The following is a 23,382-nucleotide window of genomic DNA, read 5'->3' on the forward strand; positions in this document are numbered from 1 at the left end:
GTAAAATATATTTGGCAATAAAATCAAGGAAAATAAACAGACCGCTTGCACAAAATAGGAAAAAAAACCACAAATGACAGGTAAATATAAATTATTTGAGTCAAAAAGTGCATCTTAAAATCCAAGAAAAAAAACACATTATCGAGGAAAAGCGAAAACTTGAATTACAAATGATCATTTTTTAAAACAACACACAACCACCAAAGCACAACTGATAGGTACAAGAGTCAAAAGCGTTCGGGAAAACCGGCGTCTTTTCTGTGGACATTACAAAACGTAAGGATTTGGAAGAGAGGCCTATGCTCAGCAGTGGGCGATAAAGGGCTGATATGATGATGATGAAGGATTTGGATACATTTTTCTAAGACTTTCATCATATAAAGTACAAGGTTTTAACTTAACATGCCTATACGGATAAAGTACGAAGATTTTCTGGCTTTCAAGTCCGTTTAATTTATGATGTCTACAGGAAAAACGCATAACTTTAACATACTAATAAGTTTTTGACCCACAACTGATACGATCATAGTACTAACGATATGCGGAGTAATAGATATGCGGAGTAATAGATATGCGGAGTAATAGATATGCGAAGTAGTAGATATGCGGTACTAACAATAGTAATAAGATTGTAAAGTTTGCTAACCATGTATGGACCTTTTAGTCTGAAATAAATGATTTATTTTTTATGTATAGTCTTAAAACTCACCAATTTCATAACAATAATGATCCAATAGACACTAGTGTTAATGCAAGGGGACGCGCAAATACTGGTCCGAGAGCGGCGCGCGCGCGGGTGGATCCGTTCGCCCACTAGACCCTGACATATGTCAGCTTCACACTGGACGGGGAAAACGCTGGTACGGTATTGGAACTAAAGCGCGGTTTCGACTAGCAAGATTTGCATGCAATTTTCATTACATTGCGGCATCTGATCGAACTTTTGCATGCAGTTTACCTTAGTACTTCGGCAATGTAACGTAAATACGTAAATTGCAAGTACGTTCTTGCTAGCCTAAGCCTCGCTCGAATAAACAAAGACTAAGTTAGAATTTTAATACCTGACAAAATTAACAACAAAAAATCTCATAATATACCTATGATAAGCCATAATTTAATATGTACCCCTAAAAACTTATGGGCTTGTGCAAGGTATCATTGAAGGTGAGAACTGACCGTGATTTTTTTTTAATTTAACAATTGAGAAGCGAAATCAAAATTTAAAACAATTGCAAATATGTGTCGCCAGTCCAACCAGCTCATTTAAAACAGAAAGTCGTTCTAATCGCAGCGTCTGAACCGCCGAGTGCGTCATGCCCTAAGAGGATCAATACGGATCGGTGCGATGATGACGGCATCTTTCGGTCAGATGCTATCCTGTCGCGACAAAGACACCTCTGCACCTGATGCCGATACCCAGGGCTACCACATTTATTTTACAAGGGTATGGTCTAAGACATCAATACATATTTATCGGTGCAATGCATGATGACGGCATCTTTCAGTCAGATGCTATATATCCTGTCGCGACAAGACACCTCTGCACCTGATGCCGATACCTAGGGCTACCACCACGCTACCACATTTATTTTACAAGGGTATGGTCTCAGACATCAATACATATTTATTGGTGCAATGCATGATGACGGCATCTTTCGGTCAGATGCTATCCTGTCGCGACAAGACACCTCTGCACCTGATGCCGATCGATACCTAGGGCTACCACCACGCTACCACATTTATTTTACAAGAGTATGGTCTAAGACATCAATACATATTTATCGGCGCAATGCATGATGACGGCATCTTTCAGTCAGATGCTATCCTGTCGCGACAAGACACCTCTGCACCTGCACCTGATGCCAATACCTTATAGTCTTTACAAAGGAGTCATTAAGCTGGGCACATGTCTTTTCTTATTGTGCAAGAGAATTTGAGACCAACGCAGATCCAAGAATGTAGACATTTACTTCGCAAATTTAACTCTTATAACGCCAAGAACTCTTAAAGACGTCGTAAGAAGTCGTGCCCGTGGCGCCAAGAACGCTTATCAAAATAACCTTCAATGTTTCCAATACGGTTTATATTTGCTAGCTTACGTCAGAGATATTGGCGTGTGCATCTTCTTGGGTTTGACAGATGGCGTTCAAAAGGTTAAGGATGACTCACGATTTAACAGTCCGGGTCCGAGCCTTAAGCGTCCGATACTTTTGTTTATATAGAAAGCAAAGATCTAGCGTGACTTTTCTTTAATGCAGGTTTCCTCGCGATGTTTTCCTTCACCGAAAAGCTAGTTGTAAATATCTAAATAATGATAATACAAAATTGTACATAAGTTACGAAACACTCATGGTACGAGGTACGAGCCAGGATTTGAGCTCGCAATCTCTGGTCGGGTTTGTGGCGTCTCCTCTGTCACTGCCAACGTCATGCTATTGTTCTAACAGATGGCGTTAGGAAGCTAAAACGCAATTTGGTAGAAACCTACATTGCGCTTACGGAGTTCCAAATGTCAGTTGCTACATAAACAACTTCCGACCAACTCGGTGGATTTCGGTCCGCAGGTACAACACCCGCCTGGAGAGAGTACTCTCTATAGTCCTCTCTCTTCACCTTTTGTACAGGTTAAAAGGCAAGGCCCATCAGTGTTTCCGGTGGTATTTTAGTAGGTACGAGATACGATATAATACGAACAAACATGACTAAGTATCCTTATGTCACTAAACATCAAAACAAGAATAATCGCTTCGTTTTTTCGCAATAGTCGCAAATTTCCATTTGGAGTGTAAAGTGGTTTCCGTTAACCAATTAGACACCTACAAGTTGTGCGTCTATAAATATTTGAACAACTGTTTCGCCTGTAACTCGTCACCTGACAATGGAAGGTCGTCGGTTTGGTTCCGGTTGAGGCTATTTTTCTACAACTTGTAAACCAAGGGTAATATGACGAGGCTTTTACTGTTTAAATCAAATATTTAAACTAATGAGAACGGGTATAAATAACAATATACCTACACTAGAGTAATGAAATACACAATAAGCTAAGGTTAATAGCATCGATCGCAGACATTTCTGGTAAAAAAAATGTTTTTCTCTACTAGTATAGGTAATATCTGCAATCAGTCAGACTATAAGCAGATTGGTTGAATGCTTTATATCATGAAGAGCGAGTCCTCCAGCGAGGACTTCTACTCATTTAGTAGTAGTAGTAGTAAATCACTTTATTGTACAAAACAAAAATTGATAACATGAAATTCATATAAATTTAGGTACAAAGGCGAGCTTATCCCTATAAGGGATTTCTTCCAGCTAACCTTAGAGTAAATGAGTGGAAAATTCGAATTAGATAGATAGACAAACTTACAGAACGTACAATAATATTTAAGAAGGAAAACTACAATATTAACGTCTACGAATAACTAAAATACATCAATTGCATTATGCAATAAAATAAATATGTACTAGCATACATAAATATATAGTACTAAATAAATATTAAATAAATATATATATATATATAATATATAAATAATATATATATATATTAGCACTCAACCAAATCACAGTTCGTGGGAAAGCCAAAGCTTTTTCAGATTAACTTTGAGTGATGCTACAGACCGGGACCGTTTGAGCGACAGGGGCAACTCGTTCCACAACTTCACCGCGCGCACTGTGAATGAATTTGCGTACGTTCGAGACTTATTCGAAGGGATAGCAAGCGTAAGATTAGCACTAGAACGTAAGCGGTGATCACTTCCTTCAGCCAGATAGTTAAATCTCTCGGTTAGGTAAGATGGGGAACAGGGGTTGAAGAGTATGTTGAAAAGCAACGACAGAACATGCACATCCCTGCGCTGGCGGATCGGTAACCACCCGAGCTGCTTACGAAAATTAGAAATGTGGTCGTATTTACGGAGGCCATACACATACCTGATACAGACATTTTGTAAGCGCTCAAGTTTATTCAGCAATTCCTCATTAAGATCCAAGAACGCAATGTCACCATAGTCTAGTAGAGGGAGCAAGAGAGAGCGGGCAAGAGTCAATTTGGTACGAAGAGGGAGGAAATACTGAAGTCGTCGAAGAGAGTGTAGGGAACCAAAAATTTTTTTACTCACCTCAGCCACGTGGGGTTCCCAGGAAAGCGTCTGGTCCATGATGACACCCAAATTTCGGACAGTAGAGGAAAAGGGGATTTTAGTCCCATCAAAAAAAATGTCAGGTATCACCATGTCTGAGAGCTTAGCTACATAGTAAGGGCCACCAATGACAATTGCCTGCGACTTCTGGGCATTAATCTTCAAACCGAATTTGCACGCCCAATCCCGTATGGACTCTAAATCAGAATTGATTTGAGTAATCATTGAAGCAAGATCATCTATATTAGCCGCTGCATAAATCTGTAGGTCGTCCGCGTAAAGATGGTATGATGACGTAAGTGCTTTCGTGATACCATTAATGAAAATAGAAAAAAGAAGTGGCGAAAGTACTCCTCCTTGCGGGACGCCAGCGGAAAGCTCACACCAGTCGGACAGCTTGTCGTCGACTCTGACACGCTGGCGTCTGCCAGTAAGGTAGCTACGAAACCAGGATAAAGTGCTCATTTAGCTTTGACATGGGAATATGTATTTTCTTTTTAGCCTTTTTTCATATCCCTTGTCTGTTGGTTTTGCTGCCAGGTCATTTGGGTGGTGTCTTAATCTATGGTGATATGCTTTAGTTGCATGAAGAATTTCCTACTTCACATTATTGATTTGCAGGTATTTATGTATTTCCGAGTTGGTTGTGAACCACGAAGCGTTGCATATGGACCGCAGTATTATTAAATAATTTCACGGTTTAGACTCACTTGTTTTAGTCACTCGCGCGACATGTTTCGGAGAGCCTAGATCTCCTTTCTCAAGCACTAATAGTGCGAGCAGCGTTCACGACGACTGTGTATTGCGTACCCTACCGCACCGCACCGCACCGCAGTATGTTGTTTTGCATTCTTTGTATTAATGAGATGTTAGAGTTACTGGCACTGCCCCAAAGTTGTATGCCGTACATCCATGCTGGCTTAAGAATAGTTTTGTAGATTAGGAGTTTGTTAATTGTTTGTAAATATATATAATAAACAGGGGCTATAGTGCTGTTCCCTACAGTACAAATAGATAGTTGGCAATTATTAGTAGGTATTAAAATGATTGATTGTGATGCCTATTATGGAGGTGGAAAGCCCTGGCGCAGCGCATCGCGTCACCGCCCGTTGTGCGGCGCGTGGGCGAGGATACCGACACCGATCACTTGAAAGCGCATTATTACTAATGCACTAGCTGCTAATAACAAAACTAGTGATGTGATCAGGCAGACTAAAGAAAGGATGGACTAAGTGAGAGATGATGTAAATCATAAAACGATGAGTGACGAAGATATGGAAGAAAACAACATGATGCAAAAGGGAAAAGGACAAGCAAATGATAATGATTTGATTTATTTTCTATTTATTCAAACATTATTGCATAAATACATGAAAGTACAAATGGTGGACTTAATGCCAGAAGGCATTCTCTACCAACCAACCATGGGCTAAACCAAAAGATTTAATTGGTGTACGGTCATACGGTTAGAGTAAAATTAAAACGATTGGTTTATTGACAGATTGATTCATTAACTGTGAAAGATATACTTAGGAATAGGGACCTACTCCACAGACTCCACTGGCCCTATGAATAGTATGAATACTGGAATCGGTACTTATAGAGACGACTTAGGTGTGTTGAATAAGAAATCACATGTTTAGGTCGCTTAGGTTTCTTAATCAATAACATTCAGTAGGTAACAAAGCTCGATTCAAAATATTAGCACATCACTAAGCACAACGACGCTGCCACCTTCTAACCGGTAATCTACAATTGTGGACCGGTAATCTACAATAATTGTGGAAATAACTTGCTTGAGATATGATGACATTATAAGCAATACAAGTGGAAATTAGAATGATTATGATGATCGAGAAAGGACTACTACGTAACATTTTATGTTGTTGTTAGATGCATATCCTGCAATCCAGTTTGCTAAAAACTTGTTTAACCAAGTCCTTGTCACTGTTTCAGTATACAACATCTTTAATCTTCCGTCAACGTGACAACATGGGATATCATCTATTAGGCACTAGTATGTTCGAGTACTGAGACGTTTACTTTAACTCGCTTTTAGCTATAGGTAAATACGAGCTAGATGCCAAATCAAATCAAGTTGAGATTAGGAAAGTACCGTACCGTATAAAAGAAAAATCTCACGTTAAAAAATGTCCAGCGCTCATTACGTCTGTGCGGCAAGAATGGCCATTGCCCATTGGCCATGTTCGGTGGACACGGACAGGGCTCACGCGGCGCAAACGCCGATCACAGACAGGACAGGACACGGACAGAACACCACACTTAATTACATAAGAAAGCCACAATTAGTGCTTTCTATCCTCTGTAGCCTTTAGTCGGTTGTGCCGATGACTACACCTCGTTTTTTTAGCATTAGAAAAAGACTACACAGATAGTGTTATGTAAGTGATCTACAATCAAGTTATTATGATCGTAAAGCTGGATTAAAAAGTAAAACAAAATCAATTAAATGACATATTATTATATCATTGACAACCATAAAAAATGTACCTAGCTATACTTCTTGTACCTACACAGTTTGAACAATAAATGTTTCTGATTTCTGAACCCTATAAAGTTATTAACATTTTAAATTGACACATGTCATGTCATTCATAGGATCTACTTGCTAGGGTTGTTGATTAATAAATGAAAAATAAGTACGTAGCTTATACAATTCCCCGTTTACATACAAGTCCTTTATTCTGTTCCAAATTCCACCCGATATAGCATATATAATATGTTCCTTTCTTTTCGTTTTATAAGTAATAGTTACAATTGTTTTAAAGAGTTTTTCAATAAAAAAACACGTCAAGATTGTGTAGTTTTTTTCTAATCCTAAAACGGGGTAGGTATATAGAAAATTTATAAATTGTTAACGGGGTTATAAGTTTTTCTGTAGAGTGAGTGTAGGTACTAGCTAGTACTGCGATTGCAATAACCGACCCAGAATTGACAAAATCAGAAAAAAAAGATTTATGATTAAACATACAAACTATTAATATGTATTTATTTAATGCGTCTAGACACTCATACTACAAAACAACAAAAAATTAACTAATCTTTAAATAAAGAGATTATTTAATAACCGATCAACTATTTATGATGAATATCCTTGTAATAAGGCGTGTAATGATCAGTTTTGTATACAAACAACGAATGTTTACAAACGCTGACCGAGCGCTGGCAATAAGCAAACCAACATAAGGATGATCGCCAAGTGGATACTAATCAATAGAGAGAAAAAGAGGCTTATTTTCAAATGTTATCATTGTTAAATATACTATATATATAACCCGCATGCAAAATAAAAATAAATTTGATTAAAATTTGGTATTTTTATTTCAAAGCTACTTGGTTCTTTTTTTTTCAGAAAATCTTGGGATCCCGGTATTGAAGTCGCCAATACCGGTATTAATACCGGTATCGCGAAAGGTCCGGTATTTGGAAGCCCTAGTGGATATATTGCGCTCAAAATTGATAATTGGTATATTTTAGGATAAACTAAGGTCTGTTTTTTTAATTCCGTAGACTAAAATGACGTTTCATGTGTAAGACATGACATTTCTTAGTACGACATGAAATGTCATTTTAGTCTACAGAATAAAAAAAAAACAGAATATAAATTAAGCTTAAAATAAACTTACAAAAAAAATTGTTTAATGGATTACTCTGTGGCTAAAAACCTGCCAGCCCTCTGATTACCTATGGCAATGATGAGGCGCTGCTGTGGGAAATCTTTTTGAACACATTTAAATTATATTAGGAACTCGCTCACGGACATAATTGTACATAATGTTTTGTAAATATGTTATTTCACCTCGAGATCTCCACATTTTTGTTTGTTATACTAACACTGGTCTGGTATGGTGATGCGCTGTGCTTGCTACCAGTATTTAAGTAGGTTATTTAATCATAAAAGCTTTACAAAAACTCGACGTGTGATTAATAAAGACAATGTTAATGGTTGCGGTGATGACGACACGATGTAGAAAAACCGCGAACCTACGCCAATACAGCTTTAACAAGGTTTTGTTAAGTGTTGAGGATTATGTTATGCTACAAGTTGTTGTCTTATATTTCAAGCTAATGACTAGCCATACACGCACGGATTTGCCCGTCGGATCTGCCTGAAAGATGTGTCTGGCGGACGCATCCGTCAATGTGTGGCGAGAAATAGACACAGATGGGCAGCGGACGGGCATCTGGCGGACAAATCTGTCTATTTCTCGCCACACATTGACGGATGTGTCCGCCAGACTAATCTTTCAGGCAAATCCGACCGGCAAATCCGTGCGTGTATGGCTACTTGGCTAGCTAATGTCACAATTAACGAACTGGCTCTTGTTACACCAAGCTGACAATTACCGTATATTTGTGATCCAACAAGTGAACGCTACGTACTCGTAATCTTCAGTAACGCTAAATGGTAACTGGTAACTAACGCTTACCGACCCAGACAAGTAAATTCTTAGTGTCAGATGTCAATTTGTCAAGTTGGTGATATAGGCGCCCGATCAGTGACGTGACCAACGTCAAATATGGCAAGAGCAGCTGTCAAACTTTGCATACAAGTCAATTTTAAAATGAGGGCTATCGTTTTTTTGCTCACCAGTTGGCGCCCCTGTTGATGGTGGTCCAAAAGACTAAAGTACAGCTGTCAGTCATTGAAGTGACAAGTGACATTTGACATTTCGAACTATGGAAAAGACCACCATCTACACTAGCGCCCCTAGCGGCGAATTCATACGCGTTAGCCCTCATTACGATGACCAAGACACATACGGTTAGCTACAACCAGCTTTTAGCCACTAATTATTTTCAATCTTAATACATTATTATATTACTTTTAATTTAAGTAGGGGGTTTCTCGCGCGTTGTCGGACTTTAAAATTAAAATTAAATTAAATTAAATTTATTTAAGACCAACAAAGGATCAGTTTGGTTAGTACACATTTTAATCTTACAACTAATGAGATTTAAGAAGAGTTTTAAGCTTTTTTTGAAGATTTGAATGCATATCAGTCCAGACATACCCCAGAGGCGACAGTACACTTCACACTCTTCACAGTCTAAGCTGTGCAAGGCAAGAAGTTTCTTGGAGAAACGTACTGCCAACCAAACCATCTATGTGGTGAAGATGGAAGTCGCGTAGAGCGATGGCGGAAAGGAGCGGCACGGCAGGGATATAATCCGATAGTAAAGATCATATGCCGTCTTCCTCTGTGTTATTTTAAAAAATTCTTCCTACAATCTCTTGAGATGGTAATGCTACAGGAAAAGTATATTGTTTTATAAATTAATAGGTTATTTCCGCAAAACATGGCATGTTATAATAAAGCCTACGCTGCGTGGGAGCACGGACAAATGCAATAATGACTGAGTCAGTTAGGTCGGTTTGTGGACCGTAAACACCGACCGGGGTTATTGGAAACTAATGGACAATTGTTTATGTACTTTGCCAAATGGATATAGTTGTACTTAAGGAAATTAAGGAAGGTTAAGTAAAATATGCTCCGTAAGTCGGGTGAAGTATGGATATACTTTGACTAAAAGAAAGAACCTATCCGGTTGGGTTCTGAAAATATTTATCTAGGGTAGGGTACTGTACAAAATGTTGGATCATTGGATGATGCTTGAAAATAACGCCATCATACTCAAATTATAACATTTAAAACAAAGTGAGGGTCATATTCGAAGAGAAAAAGCCGCTTTTGAGAGCCTTACATGCGGATTTTCATATTCGATTCAACTTTTAGGTGTATACTTTGTGTTACCGTTTACAAATGTTTCCGCTAAATACAAACTTAACTTTACTAGTGAATAAAAACACGTGAGTATAAACCGTAAAATTCTTAGAGCATTTAATGCTCTACTTAATTTGAAACTAATAATTTAGTTTAGGTTGACTACATATATATTGCATTTTAGGTACTAGCATTCTTCATTTAGAATCAGCTTAAGAGGAAAGGGGACGGCCGCTTCTCCGTACAAACGTAGTCCCCATTTTCCTCTTTGGATATTGACATTATAGAAAATATTTATACCATAGCTATGCTCGACGTTTAAATTTTTTCGACTTTTTGATTATTGTAAAAATTAGGAGCGAAATCCGTTTTCATACAAATTATTAAATGCTCCTAACTCTTAATAATTAAAAATAAAATTAAAAATTAAACGTATGCATAGCTGTGGTTGATATACAACAAATTTTGTTAAAATATTGTCAATAATGTTCATATCCAGAGAGGAAAATGAGGACTACGTTTGTATGAAAAGGCGATTTCGCGCGGGTCCTCCACTTTCGTCTTGACACAAACTAGAGAGTTGTGCCGTTCCGTTACACAAACAATATGTAAACAAGTTTTCCGCTACTTGTCGTGCAAACAAAAACTTAAATTATCTTATCGGCAAACTCAACAAACAAACAATCAAGGATATAATTGAGGAATGCTCTATCACCTCCGGTGAGTCAGCGGTGCGGCGCGCGGTTATCAGAGCCAGAAGTTTTGTGTAAATATTAATTAAATTTACATATACCATCTTAAAGATAAGAAAGAGAAATTGAAAGAAGACGACTATGAGAGGACCGAGGAATGGTGTTCATGATGGATTGATGAATGGATAGATGAAGGAATGAATGAAAGAAATGATATCTACTATACAAAAAAAAAATATAAATACAAATTATATATTTTTTTTGTATATAAATACAAATTGGAACAAACTCCCGGAAGACGTAGTTTCAGCACAAAATGTGAACCAGTTTAAAAATAAATTAGACAAGCATAACACTACATCTAATACTCGTTCATGATATATATCTTTATGATTACTGGATACAGGCCATATCAGTTGCCATAACTGCCTGCCTGCTTATTAAATAACAATAAAAAAAATAACACAAAAAATACAAAATATCTTCTAAACCAATTTCTCTAAGATTAGGTACATCAGCATGTATCAAACGTAATTACCTTATCCTAAGTATTAAGACATCTTGTCCCATATATCTCAAACACCTTTGTGACTTATGCGATAGAGACCTATCAAACATTGCAACAGACGCTGGCGCCTCACGCACGCAACGCGCAACGCAACGCCGATAACGCACGCGCGGTATTTTGTAGCGCGCGGCACGAAAGTACACGCTCACGCTACGCAGTATCAAAAAATTGTTGTCGTTGACCATATATTTTTCACTTCAGCAGCTCGAACAAGCCTACTTTCGTCACTCCCTGGAGTGAGGAAAGTGCGACTTTCCTCACTCCAGGGAGTGAAACAATGTAGCTTTTTAATTTAGTGAAGGCCATGAACTTCATATTTTTATAACATTTTTTTTTATGGTAAGGTACGGTACGGTACGGTACGGTACGGTCCGGTCCGGTCCCGTCCGGTCCCGGTACGGTACGGTACGGTCCGGTCCGGTCCGGTCCGGTCCGATCTCGTCTCGTATCGTATCGTATCGTACATATTATAATACTTTTTTTTCTGTTTATTCTGTGTAATTCGAAATACATTTTAACCTTTAATATGTTCTCACTACTGAGGTGAAAAATTATGTGTGCAACACGAGAGCAAAGTTATTTTACATCTCGTGTTTTTGAGTCCCTCGCCTCGCTCAAGATTCTACCTTAGAATCTTTCGCTTTCTCGGGACTCAAAATAAACACTCTATCGATGTTTCTATTTTCTAAATATTTGACATGCATCGAATTTTGCATGCCATTACCAATATTCGACATGCAAAATATCGCGAGAACAAATAAATTAAAATTCATTTGCCAAGAAAAGGAACACTTGTAATTGGCGTTCTATTTTTTGGGTCAAATTTACAAGATGTAAACATACTTATTTGAGTTTAAAAAGCGTAACAAATTACTGGACTATGATAAGATAAACGGCCCATGCGTGTTTAAAAATAAAATGTAGTTATGCCATTTCAATTTAGTACGTAGTTGCACAATACATTATCTATCTTTTCATCACTATCTTGTTCATCTTTCTTTCTATTATGCGTTATTGTAGATAAATGTAAATAAACATTGGAGTTACTCGTGTGCTCATTCAACGTGCTCACTGGCGTTACTGCAAAATAATTTTGATAATTTAAAATTAACGATAGACATTCAAAAAAGGGGGCCTCTACTTCTGTATTTTGTATTTAGGTACCTTTTGAATACAATGTAATAGTTTTTACGTTGCTGGATTCGTCGACCTATGAACTCAAAACAAACTACGGCCGTTTTAACTTTGGACGCATAGATTGACGAATCCAGCAACGTAAAAACTATTATATTGTATTTAAAAGGTATCTAAATACAAAATACAGTACGTAGGCCCCCTTTTTTGAATATCTATCGTTATCGGTTTCGGCTGTATTATAACTTTTATAACTGGCGTAGAAAAAGTGGACGGAAAGTGATGGTTGACATTTTCCAACGACTGATATCACACGTTTTGTTAAAAGTTGCTCAGCTAATCGTGTTAACGCTTTTGTTCGCATTTTTTATTTAAGTAGTCTTTTGCATACCTTTACATTTCTTTAGGTTTTGTTACTCAAGCAAGGGTTTATACCTACTTTATACCATATGAACCAGATCTTTTGTGCGAACAAGGACTAACCACAATAAAAAACGCGACGAATTTGCATTAGTGAATCTTATACTTAGATAATTATTACAGAAAGGGTTACGTCGATGCAGTTGCAGCAGTTTTAAATCTTGAACGGAAAGATACAATAAAACAAAACAAGCACTGGGTAATAAAATTTCGGAGACCTGGACAAGTAGGCACAGCCACACTTCGTGATTGTTGAGCCATTTAGGGTCCTAGTTAAATTGGTTGTTCAATACTTTACAATTTAGCTAGAACCCTAAGTGGCGCTAGAATCACGGAGCGTTACTGTGCCTTGTAAGTTGGGTAGGCATCAATTTTGACAACAATTCGATTTTAATCTCTCCCAAGTAAGTACATACGAGTAGTACCTATTCAATTTTGTGTTTTGTCAGCCCCTCGTGGCATCGCAAATATCTGTAGTCTGTAGATGTAGCCTGTGGTGTGTAGATCATACAATAGTAAAAGTAAACTTATCACTTTTTAAATCTATCTGTTTAAACTGGCACAAGGGTAATTTAGGCCAAGATCACAGTGATTCACCGAAGAAAGTAATCGGAATTGACATCGTAACACACACCTCACGTCAACACACGTCACACGCGTCTACAGACGTCACGGCACGTCAAATACCGCTCAACGGTTTTCACGGGCTATTACACTGATCTGATGGTGAGAGGTCGATGTTGATTATGTTGATTCATTAATTTGTTGGCTTCATAAAGTTAGTTAGGGATTTGTATTGGCTTTTATGACGTCGTTTGGGGGCTTAACTGATCAAGAAGTAGGTTATATTTTGTTTTCATTTCTCTTGCTCTGAAAGAGGGTCATTTGTTGCAAAAAGTGCAGAAAGTGATACGTTTCTGCACTAGAGCATTTTACTTTCCAAGTTTTTTTTTTTAGGGTTCCGTACCCAAAGGGTAAAATCGGGACCCTATTACTAAAACTCCGCTGTCCGTCTGTCTGTCAGCAGGCTGTATCTCATGAACCGTGATAGCTAGACAGTTGAAATTTTCACAGGTGATGTAACTGATGTATTTCTATTGCCGCTACACATCTAACAACATCAAATACTAAAAAGTACGGAACCCCCGGTGCGCGAGTCCGACTCGCACTTGGCCGATTTTTTTTTCTTCATTTTTCATGTCATAAGATAAAATACATCTAGGTTCAGACTTGCCAGTTAAAAGCGTTTAAAGTTCTTTTATTTCCCCGCCGCGCCGCGCCGGTTCACATAACTCCGCTTTTGGATCGCTGCAGCACTCTTCTATTCTTTTATTTCATTGTACATATTAGTATTGTTAGGGTTCCGTACCTCAAAAGGAAAAAACGGAACTCTTATAGGATCACTCGTGCGTCTGTCTGTCTGTTCGTCTGTCCGTCTGTCACAGCCTATTTTCTCCGAAACTACTGGACCAATTAAGTTGAAATTTGGTATACATATGTAAGTTTGTAACCCAAAGACGGACATGTAACGTAAACAAATAAATTTTAAACACGCGGGCCACTTTTGGGGGGCAAATGTGAAAATTAAAAAATAAAGTTTTTCAAACTATATCGTGTTACATATCAAATGTAAGAGCTCATTGTGAGAATCTCAAATATATTTTTTTTATAATTGTAGGAGAAACAGTTTAGAAGTTATTCAAGAAAAAAGGAAAAAAATTACTATTCTCCCCCCTTTATCTCTGAAACTACTGGTTCAAAAATTCGAAAAAAATACACAAAATAGATCTTTACCTATAGATCACAGGAAAACCTATTAGAAATGTGCAGTCAAGCGTGAGTCGGACTTAATTACTTAGTTTTGATCCGCCCTTACGGGTTTTTTAAAGACATTTCACTCACGTTCCACATAAAAAATACATTTTACATTGTTTAATTGTGTAATGTACGGAACCCTTGGAACGCGAGTCCGACTCGCACTTGGCCGGTTTTTTTGTCATCATCTCTGTCTTTAGGAAACTATTGGACACAGTCACTTATAAAATTAATCAATATCTTACTCTGCAAAGCGTGCAAAATACCTATAATACTTACGTTACGCCTACAGTTTTGCAAATAAGTACGGCTACCATGAGTTCCGTAAATGACAGTCGAAAGTGAGAAAGTTAAGGAAAATGTATGGAGTAATTGTACAGTGCCTCTACCGGTCACATAAAAAACTAAAAAAATCAACTGGCACCATGAGTCACAAACGTTTTAATTGCAGTGGAGTGAAGTTGGGCACATAATACGTAAACCGACGTAAATATGTGACGTACGGCGCGTTTATTCACTTCAAGTAAGTGAAATTTACTCTGGCAACTGATGGTAGAGGTAAAGGTTGTAGTTATCAGATAGATTTACGTGTTCTGTCAGATGACTGGCCAAGTTCAAGTTTGTAGTCTTATGAATCACCAGAATTCAATATTAATGTAAGTAACTCACATAACATTCTCAAGAACGAAAGATTTAGGTCACGCGCCGTAGAAAAAATATGAATAACTAATATGGGTACACATTGTTTTGAAGTTTAGTCAGTCGTCGAACTCTGTCCGTTGAACTAGGGCCTACCTGGGATCCAGACCCAATTGTACAAATATGGAATTATCAACAGTGGGAACAAAGCTGCAGCGGAATGCAAACAATTGAGAGCAAATACAAACAGAGAGCGTCTCCCGACATACCTTCGGACTTCGTCACCCAATTCAAAGAATGAAAACAATATCAATGTCAGACTATTTAGAAACAATCCTTTATTAGGTACTTATAATTACCTACTCTCATTTTTCACAAGGATGAAATGAGATTCGTGTTAGCAAAGATAGATATAACTTCGTAATAGATGGATACAGTCTAAGGAAAAAACGTGCCTCGAAAATCAAGAAAATTTGATTCTCGTTCAGAGGGCGCTACTAGTTTTGGCCTACAGTCGTATAGATGGCGTTAACGGTTTCGTTTGTTATTTAACAATATTAACGCATATAAGTGAAAGAACATGGGTCAAAATCATAAAAATAATTAAAGCAAATAAAAAAAATCATTTATCTATATTTAAATACATTCTATCGTATTTTTATAAATCTTCATTTTTAGTTTTAAAGTGTGTCGACAGATGGCAGTGAATTTACTAGGGTTACAAAATTTACTATGACAGTAACGCTCTAGTTAGATAAAGTAGGTGGGTAATATACCTACAAAATAAAAGTGACATTCCATAAAGAATTAAACTTCGGATTATGTCACACTTAAGGTGACTGTCCAATTGTAACTGCCGCTGCACTGCAGTTGCGACGTTACGCGGTGCCGCACTACTGTAGCAGCACGACTGCGGCTGTTGCGGCGTGCAGTCGCGACAGCGTGCGTTGATGTCAAGTCATATAATGTCATACGTACAAATAAAATACTAATTTACTTTTGTATTTTTTACGTGAAGAAGCGAGTGACGATAATGCTACATGCTACATGAAAAAGAAGACCAGTTTGCCTTTCTACAATAGTCAGAGTCCGACGAAGGCAGCTACGCAATATTAATAAAAAATCTGATATTTAATGGTGATCCTTTATTCAGATAATATTGCCGATTAAATGAAAAGCAATTCAACATTGAATGAGACTTAATAATTGACGAAATACAATCAAATTACTCAAATAAAATTAATGCAGAGGAAAAATTATTCTTAACATTAAGGTAAGTTCACAATGTGAAATTTTCTTCCCCATCCTCTTGCCTAAATGCGTGACCACCGCACACAGCAATCCGACGGAAACGGGACTCATGGAGTTCGTGATATATACGGGGGGAGTGCGCACTTGATCCACCTGCATCACGTATAGGTACTCGGCCGTCAGAAACGTGCGGCTGGATTTAGAAGTCTGTAATAAACGTCCCCTCAAAACCATGCCAGGTAGGCTCTTTTAGCAGGCCTTTTATTGATTTCTGCAAAGTGATTCGTGGGTTCTGGAGATGACGATGCGACACGTAAGAATAAAATTATCCAATGGTGGGCAGGCAGTCGTTCGGTGTTAGCAAAATATTACAGATTTATCTTTCTAAGTATCAATATTAAGCCAATTTTACTTTCCTTAGGTACCAAACAGTGAAGTATGATGAATAAAATAATTTGTAATTTACACTTCATATTGTCCAGTTGCAGGTGTGAATGGGCGACGGCACTCTATGATATGACCGCACCATCCATATAAAACTTGACGGGCGAGACAAGAAATCCTTTATGAAGAAAGATATTTCCCTCGCCTTGGCCGATAGAAAGAACTTTTAATAAATTAATTTGAATAATAAATGGTTTCCTCGTGTTGGTGTGAAGAATTACGTGTTGCACTGTAACACAGTTTGTTTAACCCTCATGCCTTGAGACCTCCGCAACTGTCAATATTCTAAATTTTAAACCATTCGCTTCTCTCGTGGTTCAATTTTGTATCGTTTCGTATGTTTGGATATCAATATGTTACCATGAGGTATTAAATAACATCTTTGCCCCTTGTAATAAAAATAAATGATTGCTTCTTTTATTTAGCTCAGGAATGGCTTTGCAATGACAAAATGAGAAATTGTCACCATAAACGACATTATATAATATGATATATTACAATACAATTACAGTTGCCAGGAATATTCGGCAACTATTCGGTAGTTGGCCACTTTGCCGGATATTCGGTATTTTATTTGCCTCTCTATCGCTCGTGCCCTGTCGAGCTTATAGCTATCCTCGCAAAACTACGAAAAAATAAAAGAACAGTTTATTTAATGAATCTATAAATAATATCGTCGTATTATTTGAATCCCTAAATCAATAATCTCAAAATACGCTAAATTTGTGAAAGCTGATTCCACAAATCTGCCTTAAGTTATATACCTTAGTTTTATTGGATGTATATAATGTACAAATTTCTAGAGAAGGCGGAGAATGTAAAGTTATAGCAAGAATAGTGCCTGGGCGTGGGCATAGATTTAATAATAAACTATACAATTATTTTCTGGATCAACAAGAGTAGAACCTAAATCAACTTCAACTGAATGCTACTAAACAAAGCCCTCAATGTCAACCTTACGTGCAGAACATGTTGAACATATAATGTATACACTTTTTTGGGAAACAGGTTTTTCGTAAATTAATAAAAAAGTAAAAAATAAGACATGTTTTATTTTTCACAACTATTTATTAACTTTAGTTTTGTCCGCCATGATCGTGATATCAGCAGCTTGAGCCTTGAACTGCAACTTGTAGGTACCTGGAAATTAGAAATTATCTTTTCAGTTTCATGTTGTATTTTGAATATAACTATGTATTTTTGTATGTATATGATTTATTGCTTGCAAGTTACATATATGTATGTCTGTTTGTTGAATTTAACTTCAAATCAGTAAAACGGAGCTAGTAGCGGACAAGCTGTGTTAAACGGTTTGTCTTTAGATATTCTGGCCACATCATCACAGAAAATAAATAGGTAATAGTGACCCGACCACCAAAATGGACTTTTAAATATTCGTAGAAAAATAATATTAATTTTATACTTACATCGACGTGATCCTCACAGCAATATTGTGTGTAACACTTGAAGTATTCCATTCCACATTTACTTCACGACAACACCGTCTTTCACGTAGGTCTTCGCGGACTATAATTTTTGTAAATCATTCCCACAAGTGGAAACAAGGTTTTTGATATATTAAGCAATCAAAATCTACTGTTTAGGTATTAAAAATTATAAATCAAATCGTAAGAAACTAGCGGTTTAACTGAATTTTTTTATTATGACAATTGATGACAATGACATCTTTGACAATTACGTGAGTGACGGATTTATTTACTATGGTTCGATAACTTTTACTTTACGATGACATTATTATATTCAGCCTCGCGAGAAGGTCAAAGGTTTGTTGAAATATCTTGAATCCTCGATTATTATATCGCAGCAAATGTCGGAAACTGTTTAAAAACCTAATATCTCGAAATGGTTTTCGAAATTGAACATTAAAAAAAAATTAACAATCCTAATTAGAGATTGGATTTTGCAAGTAGTGAGTGAGAAGTGCGACTGTGTGCACGTTTTCCCCGCAAAAAATGGCAGAACGATTTGTACGGTAAGATATCGCTTGGGCTCCTCCCTTCCGACGTGTCGGAAGCCGGTGTTGCTCGAAGGGTTTGCCAGACTATAGTTAACTTCCGAATTTGACACTCTCTTTTTCGGACCTATCATTCTAGTTTCCTAACTGGCTCTGTGATACTCGTATGGCTCAATATAGATTAGCAAAAAAGTTTACAGTAGTACTACAGTCGCCATCAGATATGTCGGAGCGACCGAGGTGCTAAATATATCTGAACATGCACTCTAGCGCCTTGACAATAAAGGCGTGTTCAGATATCTGTGAGCTCCTTGGCCGCCCCGATATATCTGCGATATATGGCGACGGTACCATCGGGGTTGTTTATCCGTGGGTGTAATAACTCTTTAGAACGTAGTGGTTATATCCTCTTTGCTTAAAACTACTAATATCTGTGATCAAAGATAATTCAGTGCAGGTGACAGATTTGACATGCGGTCTGCAGCCGCAGTTGCAATAATACACCAAATACGCAAAAATGGCCTTGCTACGTGCAGTCGGTCTCGTCATTCATTTTACTATGGAAATCGACAATAACACCGACGTGTCGGAGCAGTAGTGCAGCTGCGGTCGGGAAAACGTTAAAATCACCATATTACGTGCAGTCGATATCGTCATTTATTTTACTATGGAAATTGACAATAACACCGACGCGTTTGGGCCGCCGCAGTAGTGTCGGAGCAGCAGTGCAGCTGCGGTTGGAAACGGACAGTCACCTTTAAGTCAATAACATGTAAATAAAGTTGGATTCTTATATGGAAAAGGAGGCATTGAAGAAACTACCTATACATCTTTTTAGTAGTATTTTGAAGGAAAAAAATATTCCAAACATTAAATTAACATTTTTATATAATTGACACTCAAGCAAGAGCTAATATGTTTCTTCTGGAAGCGATAGGTCTACAATCTACAACATAAGACCTTTAGGTACGAGTAAATGTCAATCCAATTACAATAATAAAGTTCCTTACTCAGTCTCTTGGCGTAGCTTGCATATAATGCATCCCAGTAACTAACATTATCCAAATTTAAATATAAATAAGCCGCATCAACGTATCAAAGAATGAAGCCTTATTTTTATGCGCAAACACGTTTAAAGTTTTGAATGTGTAACGTCGCGCTCAGCTGACCAACCGTCTTATTTACTTAAGATGTAATAACACTCACCTGTCTGCTAACCCGTTACCATTTAAATTCCACTTCACTTTTCGTTTTCACCTTGTTAATGTTTTGTTAAGCTCACAAGCGTGTTAGTTTAGTAGTGTTATCGCGTTCGGTTCGTGTCGGAGCGTGCGGCGTCCGAGCGGGTTGCGCGCGGACTGGCTGCGCAAGCGCCGGCTCCTCAACCCTCCGTGACCCGCAGCCTGTGCCCTAAAGGCTGGTTTACACTGCGATCTATCCTGCATAGTGAAGCATGCATTCGGTTTAGGGTCGGTACAGACGGACTGCAACCAGACTGCAAATTGTACTGGTAACCATGGTAACTCTAGGTTTAACCGGTTAACCCCGGGTTAGTGTAATAGTGCAAGTGGCCCTTAACATACCTAAGTTTTAAAGATGACTTATGCTAGAACGGTCTGGATCCGGGCCGTGGCAACCGACACTTCGTTTTCTATGACAGGTGATCACGTAACGCTTTCTATAGGAAACGAAGTATCGGATGCCTTGGCCCGGACCCGGGCCGTTCTAACGTGAGTCATCCTTAAAGATGACATGTACTGGGGCAGTGACGGTATATAGACATAGTATATACAAGTAAGTTATAGACGCGCCACCGAGCGACCGGGGGTAAGAGAAAGAATATTCATATAAAATTTAGGCAGCATAGGATTTTTTCTCTTTCACTTATAAATTTCCGTATTTCGCCATCGCCTCCTACCTATGATGCCGACCGGTCGGTGATAATGAAAAAACATAGCACTATTTTCTCTTTCCTCTTATAGGAAACTCAATAAAACTATCTTTCTCTATCAAAGAGTGTCAGGCCCTTGAGTGACGGTCACTCGGACGTCAGGTGTTTTATTTACTTGTAGGTAAGTACTTGCTTGATAAGTCCACTCAGGTAGGTTAATGAACAAAAATTAAGGTCACTCCACTCAAACACTTCTCACAGAAAGGTTGTAAGAATTTCGTAATAGACTTTGAAAATTTATGTATAAGTAACTGTGCAACTCAAATAGCTAATAGGTGACGCGAAAAGAATACTGTGAATTGGGGCCTGGATAAATGGGAAACCTCAATAATTGCAACCAAAGGTCAGAAAACCAGAATATAAGATTGTGAAACTACTTTCAAGAGTTATTTGCACGTCCATACCTACTTAAAATAAATTTGCCAGAACGAGAACTTCTATAATCAAACCAAGTTTGTGAAATGTTTTTGAACCTGGAATCTGGATTTTCGGTACGACCTGCTTGAATGGAAAACGGTTAATTGACACAAAATTTCCGGTCCCTTGAGATTTCAATTATACATGTTTTATTGTAATAATTGTATAGAAAGAAGAAAGAAAGAAAAGACATTTATTGTAAAAACCATCTACAAACAGCGCCACTTCAGTTACAAAAAAGAACTTACTCACTAAACACTTAAAGCTACGTACAATGGTAGTTATAGAAAAAGGAATAATAACAAATTTTGGCGCCGCTATAGTGTTTACAAAAGGACGCCACTCAGCATATGCTCTGGTATAAATAAATACCACAGCGCTGGTTTTCTGTGGCACCCCGGGCCGGAGGGTAGCTTACAACTATTTGGGATAAATATAAAAATACAAATAATATAAATACTTACTATAAAGATACAGATAGGTTATAGATTCATGTTGGGTAAAATGTTATGATGGTATGGTTATGGTATAATTAAAGTTCATAAATATGTTTCGTTACTTTGATATAATATATTAAAATCTCCTAAAATTAAAAACCCACTTAGAAAGGACATTTCATTAATTCAATAAGTATAAGTAAAGATGCAATCCCATATAAGCCACATTCCGGATCCACTCTCCAGCCTCACTAATTGGTCTAAGTGCATTATTTATTTTGATGAGATAACTCGGCTCTTTAACGGTTACTTTTTATAAATATGATTACGAATGAAATGGATATCGCGTGTTCTTAGAGCGGATTCGGAAACAAAATAGAATACCAATTTTATTATGGTAAATATTTTAGTTACGTAATTTTTGAAATATTTAATTATGAATAACATAACTAAGACATCATACTTAACCATTTATACTGCTGGATCGTTCTGACATTTCGAAAATAGTAGGACATAATTTGATTTTGGCAGTCTACTATAAATTTTCCATTTAAATTACTATACATAACAAAAAAACACACATATCTCAGCATAAAAAAAAACATTAAAACTACATATTATCTAAACAAATTAAAACTAAACTAACATTAAAATAAAACTACTTGAAAATTAAAGTAATATAGAAAAATACCCACCTGCGGAAGGGTGCCCATGAGGCTGGCTACATTAGCCCGCTGGATGGCTATGCCTATTCTTTGCCCTAGGAATGAGGCAGCCCTAGGGTCACCCGAGGTCTCCAGTAATTTTAAATTACTTATGTAACAAATTTGAAACTCACCAATTCATTCTATAATAGTATATTATAGTATAATATTATATTTACATACGTATTGATATAAAAAGAAATTGATATCATATTTAACTTTTCTGAATACGCCCTCAGAGCGGCGCTGGGCGCTGTCGCAATGGGAGTCCTCATGGCATTTCTCCTGATATTACAGCCTCCTAAAACGATAACTTTACCGCTTTTCTAATGCAATGTTTTTTTTCCACTGTGCTTTAACTAGTTAACATTTTAACCGATTTCAAAATTTTGATGGAGTAGTACTATAGTCTGCATCTTCCGAATGATGTTCACGGTCACCCATCCAAGTACTGACCCCTTCTTCGGTCAAAAATCACGTTTGTTGTATGGGATCCCCACTTAAATCTGTATTTTATTTTGTTTTTAGTATTTGTTGTTATAGCGGCAACCGAAATACATCATCTGTGAAAATTTCAGCTGTCTAGCTATCACAGATCACGAGATACAGCCTGGTGACAGACGGACAGACGCACAGCGAAGTCTTAGTAATAGGCTCCCGTTTTTACCCTTTGGGTACGGAACCCTAAAAATCACAGGAAACAAAGGAAACTTTCATTTTGGAGATATAATTTTTTTCTATGTGGAAATTCCGCAATTTTAGAAACTTTCCGACGGAACCTCGGTAATTGCTAAATTAGAATTAACTCCTAATAATTAGTGCGATAGTATCATGGCCAGATGAAGTGGTCAGACAGACAATAGTCGCCGAATAGCTTGCACAATTGACAATGCTATTGTCCGGTACACAGCGGCCGGATCTTGGACATTAGTAACTTCGCGACTTAAAATCGGTTTGCAATTAAATGCAATCGGTGACACCTAAAAATGCGGGCTGAACCAATAATAATAGTGGTAAGCTCTATACAGGGTGGCTAAAAAATAAGTTCA

General features: G+C 37.5%; 1 protein-coding gene across 6 annotated transcripts in view; it reads right to left on the minus strand.

The window, feature by feature from the left end:
• LOC134746285 (mucin-2-like) overlaps positions 1 to 20,195 on the minus strand; it is a 114,883-nt gene extending 94,688 nt beyond the window's left edge. For 3 of the 6 annotated variants that reach the window (XM_063680641.1, XM_063680640.1, XM_063680639.1), the window contains exon 1: positions 20,031 to 20,194. The gene's annotated coding sequence lies outside the window, so the exon portion shown is untranslated. Of the gene's footprint in view, positions 1 to 20,030 lie in introns of all 6 variants that reach the window. The other 3 variants (XM_063680644.1, XM_063680643.1, XM_063680642.1) reach the window with 1 other exon arrangement.
• Positions 20,196 to 23,382: the final 3,187 nt, after the last annotated feature.

This window comes from Cydia strobilella, chromosome 12, assembly GCF_947568885.1.
Source record: "Cydia strobilella chromosome 12, ilCydStro3.1, whole genome shotgun sequence".
In the NCBI taxonomy this organism is placed as follows: domain Eukaryota; kingdom Metazoa; phylum Arthropoda; class Insecta; order Lepidoptera; family Tortricidae; genus Cydia; species Cydia strobilella.